Source organism: Mus musculus, chromosome 14, assembly GCF_000001635.26.
Source record: "Mus musculus strain C57BL/6J chromosome 14, GRCm38.p6 C57BL/6J".
NCBI classification, from domain to species: Eukaryota; Metazoa; Chordata; class Mammalia; order Rodentia; family Muridae; genus Mus; species Mus musculus.
The window spans coordinates 97727022-97748498 of NC_000080.6; positions in this window are offsets into that span (position 1 = coordinate 97727022).

The window sequence follows — 21477 nt, forward strand, 5'->3', positions numbered from 1 at the left end:
CAGTTTTCCCGCCATGTGTTCTGCCTTTCCCGTGATGACAACTGGGCTGATGGGCTGCAGCCAATCAGGGAGTAATACGTCCTAGGCGGAGGATAATTCTCCTTAAAAGGGATGGGGTTTTGCCATTCTCTCTCTTGCTCTTGCTCTTTGGCTCCTAAAGATGTAAGCAATAGAGCTCTTGCTCTCTTGCTCTCTGGCTCCTGAAGATGTAAGCAATAAAGCTTTGCCGCAGAAGATTCCGGTTTGTTGCGTTCTTCCTGGCCGGTCGCGAGAACGCGTGTAAGAACAAAAACCACATGATCATCTCGTTAGATGCTGAGAAAGCATTTGACAAAATCCAACACCCATTCATGATAAAAGTCTTGGAAAGATCAGGAATTCAAGGCCCATACCTAAACATGATAAAAGCAATCTACAGCAAACCAATAGCCAACATCAAAGTAAATGGTGAGACGCTGGAAGCAATCCCACTAAAATCAGGGACTAGACAAGGCTGTCCACTCTCGCCCTACCTATTCAACATTGTACATGAAGTCCTAGCCAGAGCAATTAGAGAACAAAAGGAGATCAAGGGGATACAAATTGGAAAGGAAGAAGTCAAAATATCACTTTTTGCAGAAGATATGTTAGTATATATAAGTGACCCTAATAATTCCACCAGAAAATCCTAAGCCTGATAAACAGCTTCAATGAAGTAGCTGGATATAAAATTAACTCAAACAAGTCAATGGCCTTTCTGTACACAAAGGATAAATAGGCTGAGAAAGAAATTAGGGAAACAACACCCTTCTCAATAGTTACAAATAATATAAAATACCTTGGCATGACTCTAACTAAGGAAGTGAAAGATCTGTATGATAAGAACTTCAAGTCTCTGAAGAAAGAAATTAAAGAAGATCTCAGAAGATGGAAAGATCTCCCATGCTCATGGATTGGCAGGATCAACATTGTAAAAATGGCTATCTTGCCGGAAGCAATCTACAGATTCAATGCGATCCCCATCAAAATTCTAACTCAATTCTTCAACGAATTAGAAAGGGCAATCAGCAGATTCATCTGGAATAACAAAAAACTGAGGATAGCAAAAACTCTTCTCAAGGATAAAATAACATTTGGTGGAATCACCATGCCGGACCTAAAACTGTACTACAGAGCAATTGTGATCAAAACTGCATGGTACTGGTATAGTGACAGACAAGTAGACCAATGGAACAGAATTGAAGACCAGAGATGAATCCACACACCTATGGTCATTTGATCTTTGACAAGGGAGCTAAAACCATCCAGTGGAAAAAAGACAGCATTTTCAACAAATTGTGCTGGCACAACTGGTGGTTATCATGTAGAAGAATGCGAATTGATCCATTTCTATCTCCTTGTACTAAGGTCAAATCTAAGTAGATTAAGGAACTCCACATAAAACCAGAGACACTGAAACTTATAGAGGAGAAAGTAGGAAAAAGCCTCGAAGATATGGGTACAGGGGAAAAATTCCTGAATAGAACAGCAATGGCTTGTGCTGTAAGATCAAGAATCGATAAATGGGACCTCATAAAATTGCAAAGCTTCTGCAAAGCAAAAGACACCGTCAATAAGACAAAAAGGCCACCAACAGATTGGGAAAGGATCTTTACCTATCCCAAATTGTACAGGGGACTAATATCCAATATATATAAAGAACTCAAGAAGGTGGGCTCCAGAAAATCAAATAACCCCACTAAAATATGGGGCTCAGAGCTAAACAAAGAATTCTCACCTGAGGAATACTGAATGGCAGAGAAGCACCTGAAAAAATGTTCAACATCCTTAATCATCAGGGAAATGCAAATCAAAACAACACTGAGATTCCACTTCACTCCAGTCAGAATGGCTAAGATCAAAAACTCAGGTGACAGCAGATGCTGGCATGGATGTGGAGAAAGGGGAACACTCCTCCATTGTTGCTGGGATTGCAAGCTTGTACAACCACTCTGGAAATCAGTCTGGCGGTTCCTCAGAAAATTGGACATAGTACTACCGGAGGATCCAGCAATACCTCTTCTGGGCATATATCCAGAAGATGTCCCAACCGGTAAGAAGAACACATGCTCCACTATGTTCATAGTAGCCTTGTTTATAATAGCCAGAAGCTGGAAAGAACCCAGATGCACCTCAACAGAGGAATGGATACAGAAAACGTGGTACATTTACAAAATGGAATACTACTCAGCTATTAAAAAGAATGAATTTATGAAATTCCTAGCCAAATGGATGGACCTGGAGGGTATCATCCTGAGTGAAGTAACCCAATCACAAAGGAACTTGCACAATATGTACTCACTGATAAGTTCATATTAGCCCTGAAACTCAGGATACCCAAGATATAAGATACAACTTGCCAAACGCATGAAATTCAAGAAGAACGAAGACCAAAGTGTGGACACTTTACCCTTTCTTAGAAATGGGAACAAAACACCCATGGAAGGAGTTACAGAGACAAAATTTGGAGCTGTGATGAAAGGATGGACCATCTAGTGATTGCCATATGCAGGGATCCATCCCATAATCAGCTTCCAAATGCTGACACCATTGCATACACTAGCAAGATTTTGCTGAAAGGACCCAGATATAGCTGTCTCTTGTGAGACTATGCCGGGGCCTAGCAAACACAGAAGTGGATGCTCACAGTCAGCTATTGGATGGGTCACAAGGCCCCCAATGGAGGAGCTAGAGAAATTACCCAGGGAGCTAAAGGGAACTGCAACCCTATAGGTGGAACAACAATATGAACTAACCAGTACCTGGGAGCTCTTTTCTTTAGCTGCATATGTATCAAAAGATGGCCTAGTCGGCCATCACTGCAAAGAGAGGCCCATTGGACTTGCAAACTTTATATGCCCCAGTACAGGGGAATGCCAGGGCCAAAAAGGGGGAGTGGGTGGGTAGGGGATTGGGGGGGTGGGTATGGGGGACCTTTGGGATAGCATTGAAAATGTAAACGAGGAAAATACCTAATTAAAAAAAGAATTAAAAAAAGATGAATTCTAAGACTGTGTCTATGTAATTTTAAAACAACTGATCAGTAGCTAAATACCTCTCATGGCTCTCATGGTTGTTTTAATAAGAGAATTTATAATAAGTTGCAATTGCTTTGCACTAGTTTATTTCTTCCACTTCATAGTAAACTATGCATAAAAAAGATTCAATATTAAGTGATCTATGCATAAGCCTTTATCATTTGAGGTTTGTCAGTTAGTAAACATTACCTACAATAATAAAGGAATAGGTTTAACTGTGATGAACAAGTAAGTTTCATTGGCATGGGGCTGAGAAAAAAGTATTGTTTCCTGAGAATTAAACTAAGCATTTATCAAGTGAATTCAAATAGATATATAAGCTATGATATACATATATACTTCAAACATGGTATTTTAGTGACCACATGTGACTATATCAAAAATTATTAAGATAATTATTTATTGTGTTAAAGATATGAGTTCCTTAAAACCTCTAACCAAAAACTATTTTCTAATTGGTTAAAAATATTTGTAAAAATTAAATTAAACTAATTATACTATCATGATGAAACTAAAAGTGAATTGGAAAGGTTGAACAAGTCATTACAAATGTTACTAGTTGCTTTTATGGAGGAGAGGAGGACATAGGTGAATATCTAAATCTATTCTAGCTTTGTTTGGTCATGTACAATTTATATTGAAATCGTTGTATAACAATGTAGATCTCAAAAATGTACAGGGCTAGGTTGTCAACTTTTCAGAAGTGACAGAAAGCTGAATGTCTCAAGATCTTTATGTGAAAGGAAGTCCAGCTCACTTGTAAAAGTGTGCTCTCAGTCAGGGTTTCTATTCTTGCAGAAACATCATGACCAAGAAGCAAGTTGGGGAGGAAAGGGTTTACTCGGCTCATATTTCCATACTGATGTTCATCATCAAGGAAGTCAGGACTGGAACTCAAGCAGGTCAGGAAGCAGAAGCTGATGCAGAGGCCATGGAGGGATGTTACTTACTGGCTTGCCTCCCCTGGCTTGCTCACCCTGCTCTCTTATAGAACCAAGACTACCAGCCCAGAGATGGCACCACTCACAAGGGGACCTCCCCCTTGATCTCTAAATGAGAAAATGCCTTAGACCTTAATCTCATGGAGATAATTCCCCAACTGAAGCTCCTTTCTCTGTGATAACTCCAGCTGTGTCAAGTTGACACAATACTAGCCAGTATATGTACTGTTGCAAAAACATCTTAGAGAAGAAGCTAGTTATGATATTTCTTATCAAAGAACAGTCAGATTTCTTGTAGTCTGCTTAGAAATGTCTGACCTTGATCATTAAGATAAAAAAACTTAGAATGTTCTACTAGCAATGCATTGCATTTTAAATTGAAAAAAAAAAAAAAGATTAGTTTGGTTACAGAATGTAATTGGTGCCAACGATGACCTAATTAGAAACGACTATATCACTTAGGCATGTGTAAGATTTATGTCTAATATAAACTGGGTGCTTAGTCCCAGTGGAATTCAGAGTGTATTGTTTCTCTTTGTGAAATGCAGAGTATTATCGTTCTGGATAAAGTACTTAATGTAGTCATTTTTTAGCACAATAATATAATGGCCACTCTTTGTCTTCTTTATTCAGAGTCCTAACACCAATCTCTTGATTATGTTACTACAGAGCAAACTTAATCCTAACTCTGCCATTGGTACAGGTTAAGTCACTGGTCAATTCTGGTAATCATCTGACATTTTTTATTGTTATTTTTCTTGTTTATTTGGCAAAATTGATTATCTATCTTGAACCAGTGTTTATTTTGTTTGTTTTGTTTTCTTTGTTTTGCAATACATGTACAAATGCTATGCAATATACAAGAGGAAATAAAAACAAACTAGTGAAAAAAATCTCCCTATCCTTAGGCACATGAACCAGAAAATATTGGGGCATCAACAAGCCCGGTTTCCCCTTCATGTTTCATCCTTTTCTGCCATTCTTCTACACACTGATATTTTCTATCATTCCAACACCCTCAATTATGGTAATGGCTATGAAGAATGTAAACACAGAACGACATGTTATTTGCTTTCCATTACAGATATAACAAATTTTCTTCACAGACAGAGGGAGGCATATTACTTTGTAAAAAGCAAGCATCCCTCTGTCCTTCATGAATAAAAATACATTTTAGTAGTAGACTGCCAAGAGTTGTATATTTCCTTAGGATTAGAGGCCACGATTCATTTTTGTTAATGTACTTAGAAAGATAAAATTTATATAAAACAAACCTCTATTAAATTTATGATTTGCATGGTAAGCTTATCATGGACAGTAATATAACTCAAAGAGTGGTTAAATGCAAAGTGAATGAGTCATGAAACTAAACAATTTTAAGCCACTGTGTGAATGCTAATGTTAAACAATAATAGATCTAAATTTATTTATCTCATATTATTGTTCAGTTGGAAAAACTGTATTAAAATACATATGGAGACCATTTGGAATTAAAGGTGTAAAACAGAAACTAGGCAAAATCATGGCGGTTAAATTTTTCTTTATAAATTTCCAACATTTTTAGATTAATTCCAAATCTCTTTAACTTGCATAAGTTAATATCTTAATCCCTATTACTTTTTATCCCTATTACTTTTTTAAAAATTTGTTTCAATATTAATTAAGTGTGCATATGTGTTTGTGTTTGTGTGGGTTGTGTGTGTGTGTGTGTGTGTGTGTGTGTGTGTGTGTGTGTGTGAAAGCCAGTTTACTTCTATATTGGCTCTATAGAGCAAACTCATATTGTTAGACATGGGGGCAAACATTTTTATCTGTTGATACATTTCACTGACCTGCTTACAATTTAATTTTTAAAGACTAATGACAGATGGTGAAATTTTTGAGAAATGTATAGCTTATCCACTCTTTTATTAAAATATCAGTAAGCAGCTTTATGAAGACTCATTTTTTTTTATTTTACTGAAATTTCTTCATGAAGCAATCCTACACGAACTAGTTAAGGAAAAATGGTGACTTATATGTTCGTGAAAAAGCTATTATCAATACTGGCTTTTCCATACATTTATAGCATTATCAGCATATAACAGTTTCCATTTACACCTTTCTATATGGATTGCTTAGGCTGTCATTTAAATCAAGTCTTCTGGTGCATAAAACTATTTTGTTCTGCTTATTGAAAAATACCAACTGTCATGCTACTTCTTTTAAATAAATAGTCATAAATGGCTTCTGCAGGAGACATATTTGGCTAGTCTTCCAAGCTTTTAAAGAAAGAAAAAAACTCCAAAGTATTTTCTTCAACAACACATATCAATTTATTCATTGGCATGTGGCCAGTTTCTATTTTCCCAGAGTAAGACATCATGAACATGTTAAACTTAAATAAATAGAACAGAAAGCAAGTTGAAATAAGCAGCAACCAGTGAATAATCAACTGTATGTCTTCCTTTTCCATCTTTAAGAACTATCCTATTTAAAACCTCTCTGTGGTTGGTGGTTCATTCTGGTGATGCCAGCACTCTGAAGCTTGAACCAAAGGCTCAGCCTGAGTTCACCTGGGTTACAGAATAAAACCAGGTGTCAAGAAAGGAATCAAAATAAAAATAGGCAAACAAGCAAACACAAATTTACCTGTCAAGGTACTAAAATTGCTTTTCCAAAAGTCTTTGCAAATGTGACTTAAGTCAGAAAAAATATCCTATGCTACAAATAATATCATACAGAATTATGATATTGTTTTATGTATACTTAATCTACACTCACATATACTCACAAATATGTAATACTAATTAATGTAAAAGGAGGCAAAGAATTCAAGAAACTAAGGGTTTGGAAGAACGAAAAGTAAGGCAGAAATGATGTAATTACACTAAAATCTGAAAAAAAAAAACTATTTAAATAAAAATGTCCTGAGAGGTCCTTGGTCTTGCGAAGATCATATGTACAGAGGAGTTCCAGGGCCAGGAAGCGGGAGTGGGTGGGTTGGGGAGCAGGGTGGGGGGAGAGTATAGGGGACTTTGGGGATAGCATTTGAAATGTAAATGAAGAAAATATCTAATAAAAATATTAAAAAATTCCCATCCCATAAATTTAATTTGTCAGACATACACATCATTTATCATTTTTTGTTGACTTTTTCCAAGCTTAAAAACAAACGTACTGCTTCCCCTGTTAGTTCAGATTGCCTGTAAAGAATAGCAGACATCTCCAGTTTAAATTGCTGCATGGTTTTTCTCTTGGAAGCTGCGAGCTATATACTAAGTTTGACTTCAATATTCACTGCAGATCTTTATCCTAGTTTTGGCTATTTAAAATCATCCATGATTGGGATAATTATGACTGTGTTCTTCCTCAGAAGAAAAAGAAACAAAACAAAAACCCTTCATATAATCAACATTATTCAACAATAGTCTTCCTTCTTTTAATTTGATCTAATATGCAAAGATTCAAAATTAGGTTTATTAATGCCTGGAGTACTGACAGCATAGTATTGCGGATTCTTCATGCAATTATATTTACATTTTTTAATTAGGTATTTTCCTCGTTTACATTTCCAATGCTATCCCAATAGTCCCCCATACCCACCCCCCCAATCCCCTACCCACCCACTCCCCCTTTTTGGCCCTGGCGCTCCCCTGTACTCCCCTGTACTGGGGCATATAAAGTTTGCAAGTCCAAAGGGCCTCTCTTTCCAGTGATGGCCGACTAGGCCATCTTTTGATACATATGCACCTAGAGTCAAGAGCTCCGGGGTACTGGTTAGTTCATAATGTTGTTCCACCTATAGGGTTGCAGATCCCTTTAGCTCCTTGGGTTCTTTCTCTAGCTCCTCCATTGGGAGCCCTGTGATCCATCCATTAGCTGACTGTGAGCATCCACTTCTGTGTTTGCTAGGCCCCGGCATAGTCTCACAAGAGACAGCTATATCTGGGTCCTTTCAGCAAAATCTTGCTAGTGTATGCAATGTTGTCAGTGTTTGGAAGCTGATTATGGGATGGATCCCTGGATATGGCAGTCTTTAGATGGTCCATCATTTTGTCACAGCTCCAAATTTTTTCTCTGTAACTCCTTCCATGGGTGTTTTATTCCCATTTCAAAGAAGGGGCAAAGTGTCCACACTTTGGTCTTCGTTCTTCTTGAGTTTCATGCGTTTAGCAAATTGTATCTTATATCTTGTGTATCCTAAGTTTCTGGGCTAATATCCACTTATCAGTGAGTACATATTGTGCGAGTTCCTTTGTGATTGGGTTACCACGCTCAGGATGATGCCCTCCAGGTCCATCCATTATGTTCATAGCAGCCTTATTTATAATAGCCAGAAGCTGCAAAGAACCCAGATGCCCCTCAACAGATGAATGGATAGAGAAAATGTGGTACATTTACACAATGGAGTCCTACTCAGCTATTAAAAAGAGTGAATTTATGAAATTCCTAGGCAAATGGATGGACCTGGAGGGCATCATATTTACATTTTTAATGTATTACACATTATTTTCTCAATGAATAGTGGTATAATGTACATCTTAGAGCACTCTACCATATTTCTTATGAAAGAATCCATAATATAGAGATATGGAATCAACAATTTAACTTATTTAAACTTATTTTCAAGAATTATGAGATATAATTTAGTTATAATACTGATAAAAAGTAATAACTATAAATGCAAAATATGAACACACTTTAGATTAAATTATAAAATATAAGTCATGAGGATTTTTAATATATTTATAAAAACAACCTTGATAGAAATAAAACATATTGCTTTCCTAACAATGAAAAGAGGTAAGTTTATATCACTGATTCTAACATTTTTATTTGAAAAAGACTCAATGTATATTAGTTTATTATTATTCTGTGTTTCTAAATCAGAAAAGTTGTGATTCAATATTAGTTGGCCTGATTTGATTGTATAGATAACTTATTTAACAGAAAATCATCAAATACAGCCTGACAGAGGAGGTTCATGCCTTTAATCCCAGAACTTTGGAGGAAGAGGCAGGCTGAGTTCAAGGCCATCCTGGTCTATAGAGTGAGTACCAGATCAGTCAGTCTACACAAAGAAACCCTGTCTCAAATTCCCTCCTACAATATAATATATATGGTTATATAGATATCCATATATAATTAATTAATACAATATACCATATATAATAAATAATTACCATAACATACATATTACATTTCATTACATGGAAATATATTAACATATTACAGTTTCATGATTGAGGAACTTGTGGCAACATTGTCTGCTTAATTCTGTATAGAGTTTTGAGTTATTTTTCTAAGATAATTGCAAGTTTTTGCTTTTGAATGTTTTCAATTATAATAGAAACAATTACTCTTTCACATGAAATATCTTCTTGTGTTTAGAAGGAGTGTTGCTATGTAGAAGTGTAAGATTAATTACATGTTAAAAGTAAATACTTGCATGTGACCAAGAGTTTGGAGATTCAGAGACCTCGTATCACAACTGTGAGGGTTGACATTTCTATGAAGAAACAAGACTAGAAAACCTAAAGAAAAGTGACAGGGAGACATCAGGGACCACAGACATACTGAAGAGGTTATCAGAGGAACATGCGTAGCTTATCTCCGGAACTGATGATAATATTATATCTTACAGTGGATAATTGGGGTTGCTACAGAGGGCATGGTCGCAAAAACAGCTAAATATGATGAATATATGTTTCAGACATTAAAAACTTGTTTGAGCACATAAAACTTGCTTTATTATGAAAGTGTGACATAAGATCAATATTATCAGTTTCATTTTACTCAGAGACTGAAGGAAAAAGATTGTTCTGATAGGGAGAAAAGAGAGCATGAAAAAACAAAAAGAAAGGTACAAGGATTACTTAAAAGAGACTTTCTCTTTTGGAGTATACCTGATAGCTTCAGTTTGCAGTTAAATTACAGAAATTGAAAGAAATGGATGGAACTAGAAAATAACATCCTGAATGAGCTAACTCAGATCCAAAAGGACATGTATGCATGTACTCACTAATAAGTGGATGTTAGCCAAAACCAAAAACAAACAAACAAACAAACAAACAAACAAACAAACAAAAAGTACTGAATACCCAAGATAAAGCCCACAGAACTCAAAAAGGTCAACAACCTGAAGAGCCCAAGTGAGAATGCCTCAGTCCTACTTGGGAGGAAGAAGAAAGCAAACACAAGGGGGAGGAAGGGACCCGGGAAAGGTGGGGGTGGGGGAAAAGGACTGAAATCCCTGAGGGCCAGAGAAAGAACCGAAACGTGCAACCTCGGGAGGTAGAAGATGGGGGACCCTCTTGATTGGCCAGAGATAGGGGAGGTGAGAGACTCTCAGAACTCAAAGAGAGGGAACTTAGATGAAATGCCCTACACTGGGGAGAGGGAACTTGTAGATCTTATCTCCAGCAGAAAGACAGGGCATCAAGTGAGGGATGGGGTTGCCATCCCACATCAAAACTCTGACCCATAATTGTTCCTGTTTGAAAGAACTGCAGGAATGGAGATGGAGAGGAGGAGCCTGAGGAAAGAAGGTTCAGGGACAGGCCCAAAGTGGGATCCAGGTCAAGGGGAGGCCCCAAGGCCTGACACCATTACTGAGGCTATGGAGTGCTCATGAAAAGGGTCCTAGCATGACTACCCTCTGAAAGACTCAACAAGCAGCTGAAAGAGTCAGATTCAGCTATTTACACCCAACCAATAGACAGAAGCTGCTGACCCCTGTGGTTGAATTAGGGGAAAGGTGAAAGAAGCTGATGAGGAGCTCTATCAAGGAGGACCAACAGTCTCAATTAATCTGGACCCTTGAGATCTCTCAAATATTGGACCATCAAGCAGGCAACATAAATCAGCTGATATGAGGCTCCCAACACATATACCACAGAGGACTGCTGGGTCTGTGTTCATTCAGAGAAGATGTAACTAACCCTCAAGAGAATAGAGGAGACAGGGAATTTAGAGGTCTGGTAGGGTGAGGGTGGGGGTGGGGACACCCTCGTGGAGACAAGGATGCAGAGAGGAGGTATGGGATGTAGAACAGTCGGATGGTGGACCAGGAGGGGAATAAAATCTGGAGTTTAAAATAAATAAATAAATAAATAAATAAATAAATAAATAAATAAATAAATAAATATTTTTTAAAGTAAATAAAAGAGAATATAGAAGTATAAAACAGACAAGATTTTTTCAACCTTAGAAAATTATTATTTATAATGCATGTTAAAATTATATTAGAGTATATTCTATGAACTTTAAAATGCATGTGGGTTAGCATGCATGTGGTCTTACATGAATTGGTATATAACATATGTGGTTTAGTATGCATATGTCTTAGCATTCATGTTGTGGGAAAGTTACATTGGTTAAAACATTGTTCTCATAAATTATTAAATCAATAAGCTGAAAAATGATCAAATAAATGACAGGTAATTGTGAGTGCACAATGACACTAAACAGAGTTATCCTGACCTTCTCTTTACATAATGGTGAGAGAAAAATGAGTCCTGAAAGATTCAGTGAAATGCACCAAAGAAGAAACAGTTCCAAAATATGCTAAAGATACAGAAAAGTCTATGCATTTAGAGTTATGTTTATCTATTCATGTAAGATAACTGAACTAATGTGGATATATCTACTATACTTCATTTATGTGTATTGTCCTGAACTAATGTGGATAAATGTAATGTACATTATATGTGTATATATTATATCCGATTGTACTACACATATACCCAACCCATATGGGATTTCTAATTAAAAACACCCTTATACAAGTGACATAATTTTCTGCAATGCACTAATACGGATTACAAGTACTAACCCTTATGTTATAGAAACAGCGGAAGTTTATTTTATGTAATGCATTTCTCCTATGCCATTCTCATTTGTAGAATCAAAAGCACAGATAGAACTATCTTCCATTTAACATTTTGAAGAACTTTTTTTTATAATGTTACAGGTACATGTTTAGCAAATCTCAGCCTTCCATTCTTTGGTTTTAATAGACTCAAAAAATGTCATGGTCACTTATTCCCAAAGATCATTTTGTTTCTGCTCCCAATTTTCTTTAGTCATCATAATGGAGTTCTGAGATGCAGTTCCCCATATTGATTCCTCTACATTTTCCATGATGAAATATTTAGTAAGGCAAGTCAAGAATTTGTCAGACAGTCTGTTCCTGGCAGAATAAAACTTCTAACAGATGTTGTCTTCTCTCATTACTGATATGACGTTGCCTGCTTTAAGACACCCATTAAGAAAGCATTCCACATATTGCCTGGCTGCCCTGGCTGCCTACTGCATGTCTTACTTTTTTCTTCTTTCATCTTTTGTTCTCCACCTAAAGGTTTTCATTGAAATTTTATTCTTCCTTTGTAAATTTTAGTTCTAGAACATACCATATGATTCAGAGTCTTTGTAGCAGAAAAGCCATTGGGTTTGTGTTCAGATGGACCCAGATCTACATCTGGACACTTGAGATTTTCCAGAGGGATAACTTTAATAATTTGTATTAATTTTGGAATAGGTATTTATTACTTAAAATCAAAACTACATATTTAATATCAAATACTTACACATGTACTTATGATTACTTACTGGGAGTGCTGGACTCTTCATTTATCTAGTTGAAGTTTATTGTTGCATAAATTTTTTCAATGAGACATTGTTACTTCTAAAATGACTGAATTTTAAGCAAATTCATGATGTAAACTCTATTCTCTATAATGTCCCGGTCAGTGCTGCATAGCCATACTCTGCTTCAAAAACAAAATAAAATAAATAAAAATATAAAATTCTATGGTTTTTGTTATCAGTTGCATTGATTGAAGAAGTCTTAAAATAAAGCAAGAGTAGCCGGGCGTGGCAGTGCACGCCTTTAATCCCAGTACTTGGGAGGCAGAGGCAGGCAGATTTCTGAGTTCGAGGCCAGCCTGTTCTACAAAGTGAGTTCCAGGACAGCCAGGGCTAAACAGAGAAACCCTGTCTCGAAAAACAAAACAAAAAAAACAAACAAAAAAAAATCAAGATTATTTAAATCTTCATATTATTGATTGTTATGAATCTGTTCTGTCTTGTTTCTGGAGAATGGACAATTGCTAAAGTTTGTTTGGAAAAGAAAAATCACAGGCATATTAGCTATGATTCTAATATACAACTACAATAAACAGTTTGGCTTGCATTTTTATTATTAAAGTATATTTTTTATTTTTAAATTTCATTATTTAAGAAAAATAAAAATTATAAAATTAAATGCATAGCCTTTTGAGGTGACTAGAGTACCTTATGGAGTTTTGCTTCATATTTCCTCCTGGATACATATTCATGAGGCTCCTATAGAGGACTGCTAAATCTAACTGTAATTCAAACTCAAATGAATAGTAGGCCTATAACTTCTAAATTTCTTACACAGGGAAGTATTATCCTCTGTGTGTTGTTGCATAACTCTCAATAATGTTGGAGGTAGTTATTCTTGTATCCCAGGTAAGTAGGCCTTTTAGTGTGGGCTAATGCAGACTGGAATAGCCATTAGACATTCAGTTTTCGTGATGGAGAGATTGCACTTACACAACCTGTAGGATTTTTATTCACCCATTTGTCAAGTTTACATGTTTCTGTTGTCACTATTTTTCTTGGTTACCATCACGTGGCAAGTTGCTTATGGCACAAGTTCATTAAATATAGTGTGGCCCAATGAGCTATGTGTAGGATAAACAGCTGGAAATTCTGTCCAAAATGATTTATGCAAAATCCTGGCTTTGTGAAATGGTATGATGCTCTGGGCCCTTGGCTCTTGTGTCCTTGATTTCTTTCCACAGTAAGGACTTTACAGTGATGTAAAATCTAAATTTCTAAGACTTGGGTAGGCTCTAGCAGATCTGAATGAAAGAACAAATGTCATCTTAAAATGAGAGCACAGTTGACAGTAGACGAGTTTCTCATTTATTGGCTGGACGATGTGAGTACATGCCTAACATAATGTTTGGAGTGTTCCAGGTTGGATCTTTTATACTGAGTCAACACTTTTCTATTTTTCCTTTATAATCAACTTATGCTACTTAAATAAATTTGAGAAATCAATAAAACCCTTGACTATTAAAACTATATTCAATGAAAGACTTATGTGGGATTTATTAGCACAATGTTAAAACTTCAGCCTATATCTAATAAGCCAGGCATGACAACAATTGCCTTTAATGCCCTCCCTGGAGAGGCAGAGGCAGTCAGATATCTGTGAATTTGAGGTAATCATGGCTTCTGTAGAGAGTTCTAGGCTAGAAAGAGCTATATAATAAGACCTTCCCTTAAAATACAAAAAAAAAAAAAAGCCAAGCATGACATATTCTGCCTGCAAAGATGAATCAATCATGGTGCATTTCACATGTTTCTTTTCATCTCTTTACACATTTTAACTTTTATTCATTTGTTTGTATGTATATAGCAGTACATAGGAAATTTAGTGATTTATAAAGAATTAAACAAGTAAAGAAAGCATTGTATGTACCATTATACACAGATATTTCTATTTATGAGCAGAGTTTGAAACTTGCAATGAACCCACTTGGGTTTTGAGCCTCCCACACCAATGCTTCAGTTCTCCAGGTAACAGCCACAAATGGTATACTTTTCCTTTCTACAAATTAAACTGATAGTAGCACCTACCTCAAAAGAGTAGTTGTGGGTTAAATAATATAATGTAAAAGTTCTTCATGAGAAGTCTTACAGTCCTGTGCTGTGTTAGTCTATGCTATTATTATTGCAGTAGCTGAAGGATGTTTTGAGCATGCTGACAAGATGGCTGAATTACCACTTTGGTGTTTAGCAGCTTAAACCAAAAGAGAAATGTCATGCAAAGTGTTGCCTACCTCCCAAGAGTCCAGCAAACTTCAGATTTCTTCACTTCTGTCTGAGAAGATCTACGGCACTCTTTAGCTTCACTCTGGAGTCTGTGCTGGGACTTCTTATCTTGGAGTTTAAAATGAGTTAAGAGTCTTTGGGACTTAGCTCCGCAGTTATCTGAACACCTAGGAAAATCCTGCAGTAAGGCAGAGCAGCAGCTTTGGAAAGTGAAAGCTTCGTTGAGATGAGCACAGTATTTTTACCACATTCTGCTATTTTTTTTACATGACTTTTCTCTACTAGGAATGAAAGTACAAGTATTCCTTGGGTGTGGTACTTGTCAGTACCTCTTCTTTCTACCTGCCCCTTAGCATATACAAATTCTTGCCTTGTGAGTATGCATATGGGGTTCTGGAGATGCAATGATAATACTATATCTTTGAATTTGTTTAAGTTATATAGATGATATTTTCACATCAGTGTAATTGTTATTACCGATAGATTCACAAATAGTAACAGAAACCTTTTAAGTAGTTTTAAACCTTGACATGAATTTGTGAATCTTTATATTTGGTCATTGTGGTTTATAACAGAAAGGGGGGGGGGAGTAAGACACAGAATTATTTTGATTGTCAGTGAGAAAAACCTGGAAGAGATGCTAATGTTCAATACTCAGGTTGGTTTAGGTGTTCGTGTGACTGGCATATCAAAATCGGATCTTAATTAAAGCTTTGGAGTGATTAAGTGCTGTAGAAGAAGATGTAAAACATGGGAATTAGCACTCCTCCTAAGAATCATGTAATATTTTAAAATACATTTATCTACTATTTTAACATATAAAAACAAATATTGTACGATCATAGTATATGAGAATGAGATTTCATGTTTCACAAATACAAAAATCTCTGGCTCAAATCCAGAAGTAGAGAACTGTTTATTATGGGGTTTTATCTTCCTCTTTTATAATTAATTCAAAATTAGACATATAATTATAATTCAGAAACCAGCAAAATGCATTCAATGGTTTTAGCCATTGATAGATTTGTAAACAAAAGCAGCTGGACTGGAATTTCTTCAAGGAAATATTTACATGCCAACAGTTTATCAAACGGAAAGTCTACTGATAAATCTCCATAAGGGCATTATGTTAATGACTTGCAACCGTGATTCATTGTGGGCCTCCTCCACGTACACAAGGCACCAGATGTAAAATCATAAAATGTGGGTGCAAAGGGGGAAAAGGACTTTGTGCTCTCGATTCTTCCCCATCTTTCTGAAGAAATCCTTATTATTGTGGTCATTGTCCTTCACTCTTTTCACTACTTTATACTATATTCCTTTAGAGGCACTAAGAGAAACAAGGAGAGAATCCAATTAATTCCAAACCATAGGATCTCTGGGTTTTAGAACAGCTCAAATCCAATTTGTTCTAGATGCCTAAAAAACAATTATTCTAACAACAGGACAATATAAATGTCTTCACAGACATTCATGAGGCATCTTAAGAGAACTCAGAAATGGAATAGTGGATCATGATCTAATGTCTTTGGTAAAAGTGAGAGTTGGCAGTAAGTGAACATGGCCAGGAGTCTTACACTAACAGAAGTGTTTCGAAATGCAAATGAGGAAATGAGTGTTCTTACTGTTGGGAACATTAGAAATGTGACATGCCAGAATACAAATGAAAAAATTCAGTTTGACATAAATACTCAAAACTTCTCTGTAAGGGTGGATAATTCATTAAGTTTCCCGAATATCATAGGGCTGACATTAAAAGCCTGACTCTATTCCTGTTATGAGATTTTTTTTTTCAGGTATATTGTTAGATGCTCAAGGAAAACATGGCTTGTTGGTTTGTTTGTCTTTTCTCCTTATATCTGATCAGAAATTTTCATGATTGAATACACCTATTGTGAGAAAAATTTCAGAATAGTTGAATGTCATCATACCCATCCTACTCTCACTAGCTCTCAAAGCATTTCGGGATAGAACTGGTCTTGTCACTGTTGGGGAAAGGATGATCGATCTCCAAAGGGAACAAGTACAGAACGCAGGCATTTGTTACAGGAACCAAACACTGACTAACACAAGTCAGAAGACTTTTTACTTTACAGTCACAATTATCTCTGTTAGTGTCTCCTGCACACCATCAAAGGAAACAAAAAAATTTAACATACAGAACTTACAAAACCTATCACTGACAGCATAGAGGCTTGAGACTGTCTCAAGCTTAATTCTTATGCTATACTAGAGAAACCTAGGCGAAAACTCCAAACCTTGAACAGTGCAATGATGATGATAGTACACCACTGTTACAGTACAGTGGTAAAGAATCTGCAAACAGCATTCAATTAAATTTGAAAACTTGCAATAACTCTTTTAATCTTGCATTTTTCCCATAGGGAAAATGGGTTCCAAACTGGGAGGGAATCTAAACCAATAGATGACAGTTATACATCCCAGTGTCAAAGAAAAAAAAGTACAGTTGACCCATGAATGGAGTTTAGAAGACTATTTTAAAATAGTATTTGGGAGAATTGACGATGTAGTGAAATTTTATAAAGCTATCAATAAAAACACAAAGTATACAGAAAATTCTTGAAAGACTGAAAGAAGCTGAAACCAAGAAGATAACAGCTGCACACATAACAAAAAGGACAGCTTAGGACAGCTTAAGTCCAGCAGCTTAGTGATGACATTGAGGATTTAGAGATTGCTCTAGTTCTAGCATCCCAGGGTCTTAGATTTTACTCAGTGATTCTTTACATTCATCTTGCTTTTCTTTTTTTGGAGTATCCCTCAAAGTAACAAAGATTATGAGTAAATGCGCTTTGTATGAATTTTAATCAAGTGTAGAAATCATATAAAATGGATCAAACTGTCCTGTGCTGATTATACTACATTTACTAAGGTACAGAGGGTTCGAAATTCCCATGGTAGATTCACCCTCATGACTAACCCCTGAATATAACAATGGAGCTAAGCAAGAGTCTGCTGTGGGATTAAGGGATCTCTGACTGCTGCTAACTTAAATAGTGTCACCATAAGCACAGGATGAGAGGAAGGGCTACTTGGTAGCCAATGAACAGATCTGCCACATGTAATAATGACACAACTTAGGCAATTATCCAAAGAAAATCCTTTCACTAGAATGAAAAAAAAATGCAAGGGTAGAAGAATTGTATTTCAAGCCCTGTGCATATTTAATTGCATGGCTAAATCATTAACCAAAGTGTGGCAATTGTGTATTACCAGCTTCAAATAAATCAATGACAGTAGTAATTAGAGATGGTGTGGATCGTTCATTTTCCTTGTGAATTGTTCATAGTTGTAATTCAATAGAGGAAAAATAAGAAACAACAATAATAATAACTTTGTATTAGTCATGCTAAAGTGGCAAACCAGTGGCATGGATAATTGAAAATTGTGGATTCTGTGCAAAATGACGATCCGCTTAGTCTCCTTGCCTCACCACAGATCATTTTGCATTTCCAAAGCATATCATCACCTATTCATTTGAGGAAGTCATCACTAAACATCATGGGTGGAATTTCTTACAAGTCTAGGTCAGAAAATTATCCACAGTTAAAACACAAGAAGAATGTTAAATTAACTATAAAGGTAAAAAGAATATTATTAGGAAGTGTTTGATAAGAAAGTCACAGAGTGCAGTTTTAAAAGGATGATAGAGAATCTCACAGAAGCATCAATTCAGAAAAGCATATTTTGTTCATCCTGACAATATATTGGGGTATATTTCATAAATATGTGTTGCTATAAAGTCATGAAGAAAAGTGTAATTTCATTTTTTTTGTAATTTCATAAATGTATAAATGTATTATGGTACTTATGCCCCATTGCCTGTAATATCCCCAATGCTGACTTCTTTTTTTTAAGTAGTCTCCTTCTCTCCTTCTATTGTTTTGTGTGTGTGTGTGTGTGTGTGTCTATCTGTCTGTGTGTTCGTGGCTCACTGTGTTTAATGAGAATTATTGGCATTAGCATTAATATAGGATTAGTCACTAAAGGAAGACCACCTACAAGTTGCTCCACTAGAGGAAATGAGTCCTTGGTAAACCATTAACTTATAAAAGTTATTCAGTGAAGAATGAATTATTCAGGTACCCACAAGGTCCCCCCCTCACTGCTGATAGAATGTGGGAAGGGCCCAGTCTTGTACAGATAGAAACGATTTCTTTGTGCTCATGGTTCCAGTGATGACATCATTCCCAGAAGATAAACGTTTACACCAGTCCTTTCTTCCAACACTTACCATGCAGCTGCTACTTTGTCCATTACATTTCTTGGAATATCCCACCTCAGATTAAGTACTCACCAATCACTTACTCTCAGCATTGACCAAATACGAGTTTCTGCATCATCAGAGGAGAGGGAGTTCCTTCAACATGTTCATACCCGTATTTCAAGACATTACAGACTTATTTAACATTGACCTCATGCTTTCTACAAATGATAATTCATTTCATATCCCTTTTCAAAGACGTCCAGCTGCCAAATAGTGGTTCTCCATGCCCACTTAAATGGGACAATGAACTGTGCCAGGAAACTTAGAAAGGTTGAGAGGGTTTAGAGTCTCTGGCACCTGACACATACTTGAGATATTAGGCAGCTCCCTGCTCCCTATCTGACTTCTGGCATGGAAAATGTGCCGTACTTCCCATATAGGAAATGTGGCCTGTCGTCACTTAGTCCAAAACAGAATTCTCCACACTAATGAGTTCTTTACGGGCTCCGACGGTTTAACCAATAATCTTCCCTTCCCAGATGTTCATCCTTGAAAAAGGTATTTAGTCTCTTAGGTCTACCCTGAGGAGGTAGTATGCTCCCATTTTCCATGATGAACAGTCAATAAACAGTTTGGAAGTAAGTATGTCTCTTGCATCAAGAACCACCATCAGAGTATGGAGAAGGCCTTCTTATACAGAGCCACAGCCTAAGTTTCCCGTAAAAGATGACCCCTCTATGCTACCAGACAAGCGCTGCTAAGCTAAGGACAATAGCAAATGAGCTAAGCTAGAGTTCTCCAGTCCCCTGGCCCCAGACTCCTCATCCCTCAGGTCCCCCAACTCCATTCTCAGCTCTCCACAACCCAGTTACCCTGTGATGTTCAGGAGTTTGGGAGTCCCCCAGTCCCAGGCTCTTCATCGCAGGCTTGTGGACCCCCGACTATTTGTTCCCAACTCTGTGCAATTTCCATGCCCAGGAGCTTGGGAAACCCAGGTTCTGCTTCCCACATCCTAGGCTGCATTTTCCCTAACCCTGAGCAGTGCATTGATGCTTCACTAGAGCCCAGCACAGGCTAAACACAGTTTAACATTTTTGAGCCCAGCATCCCAACCACGGGTCGAAATACAAACCCACACACTTGAGTTTGCACTGTAGTCTATATCTCCATCATTTGTCATTTATTGCTGTTGCTATTATTTGTCTGTGTTAAGTAAAGCATTTATTTACTAGTTTAACTGGTATAGTCTATGTTGGCTTATACATTCCAGAAACCCAGAAGTGTCTGTAGAGTTAATATATTTAATAAAAATAAATATGGAATTATAAATTATATTGCTTTCATAGCTCTTTTTGATAAGTAAAATTTATTGTTATTATTCTTTGTATAATATCTTTAAATATATATGTTATTTGTTCCATCTCAGAAAAATATGTACAAGGAATTAAAAAGTAGAAGGGCCCACCATGATAACATGGCCCAGTTCCAATATATGAAGGTGGGGTATATTTTTTTCTGTCCTATTTCTGCCATTTTTCTTTTGCCACATTGTTGCAAAAACAAAACAAAACGGAACAAAACAAAACAAAACCAAAAACTAAAACCTGCAGGACATTTTGTTTGTTCTACGAGAAGATGCATTGTGTATTTTAGTTCACTCAGACACTTTGAAGTGTAAACATGAAAGTTGTAAACCTTGCATGGTCCTAACTGAGGGCAAGTCAATACACTAGACATCGGTAGCAAAAGTATTGTCTATTCTACAGCTCTTGTGTGTTTGGAACTCAGGCTTCTCCTTGGCGCAGCCTCGGAGTGCTGAAGTTACAGATGTGTTACCACAGCTGCCTTCCTATCTTCCTTGTGCAGTTTAGAAGTCAAAATGGAAATTTAAGAAGAAAGCCTCCAGAAGAGATTTTCTAATAAACATCCATAGAGATCACAGAACACAATCATGGGAAATAAAAGAAAAATTCAAAGGAGACGGACAATCTTGTAAAAGTGAGTGGAAAAACACCAACTTTGAGTAGGAAAACTTCCCACAGAAGCACATATTCAAGAAGAAATGCCTTTTTAAAATGTCCCTTGGCACCAGCGCTCGAATTTGCCTGAAGGCAGCTTGAGGAGGCCAAATGTCTTCTGATTTCTGTAAATCTATCTCTTCAACCATTTACAAAAGAATTTTAAGAAAGGGATTAGGAAGAAAGTTACTTTGAATGGATCAAAAGTGAGTCACGGCAAGCATACAGTTCTTTGTTGTTTGACTTGTGCTTGTTTCCTGTGCCTAGTTTTACAAACACACACACACACACACACACACACACACACACACACACACACACACACACACAAACACAAAATTTGTATTCTGCGTGGTAAACTTCATCTGAGGAAATGCAGTATA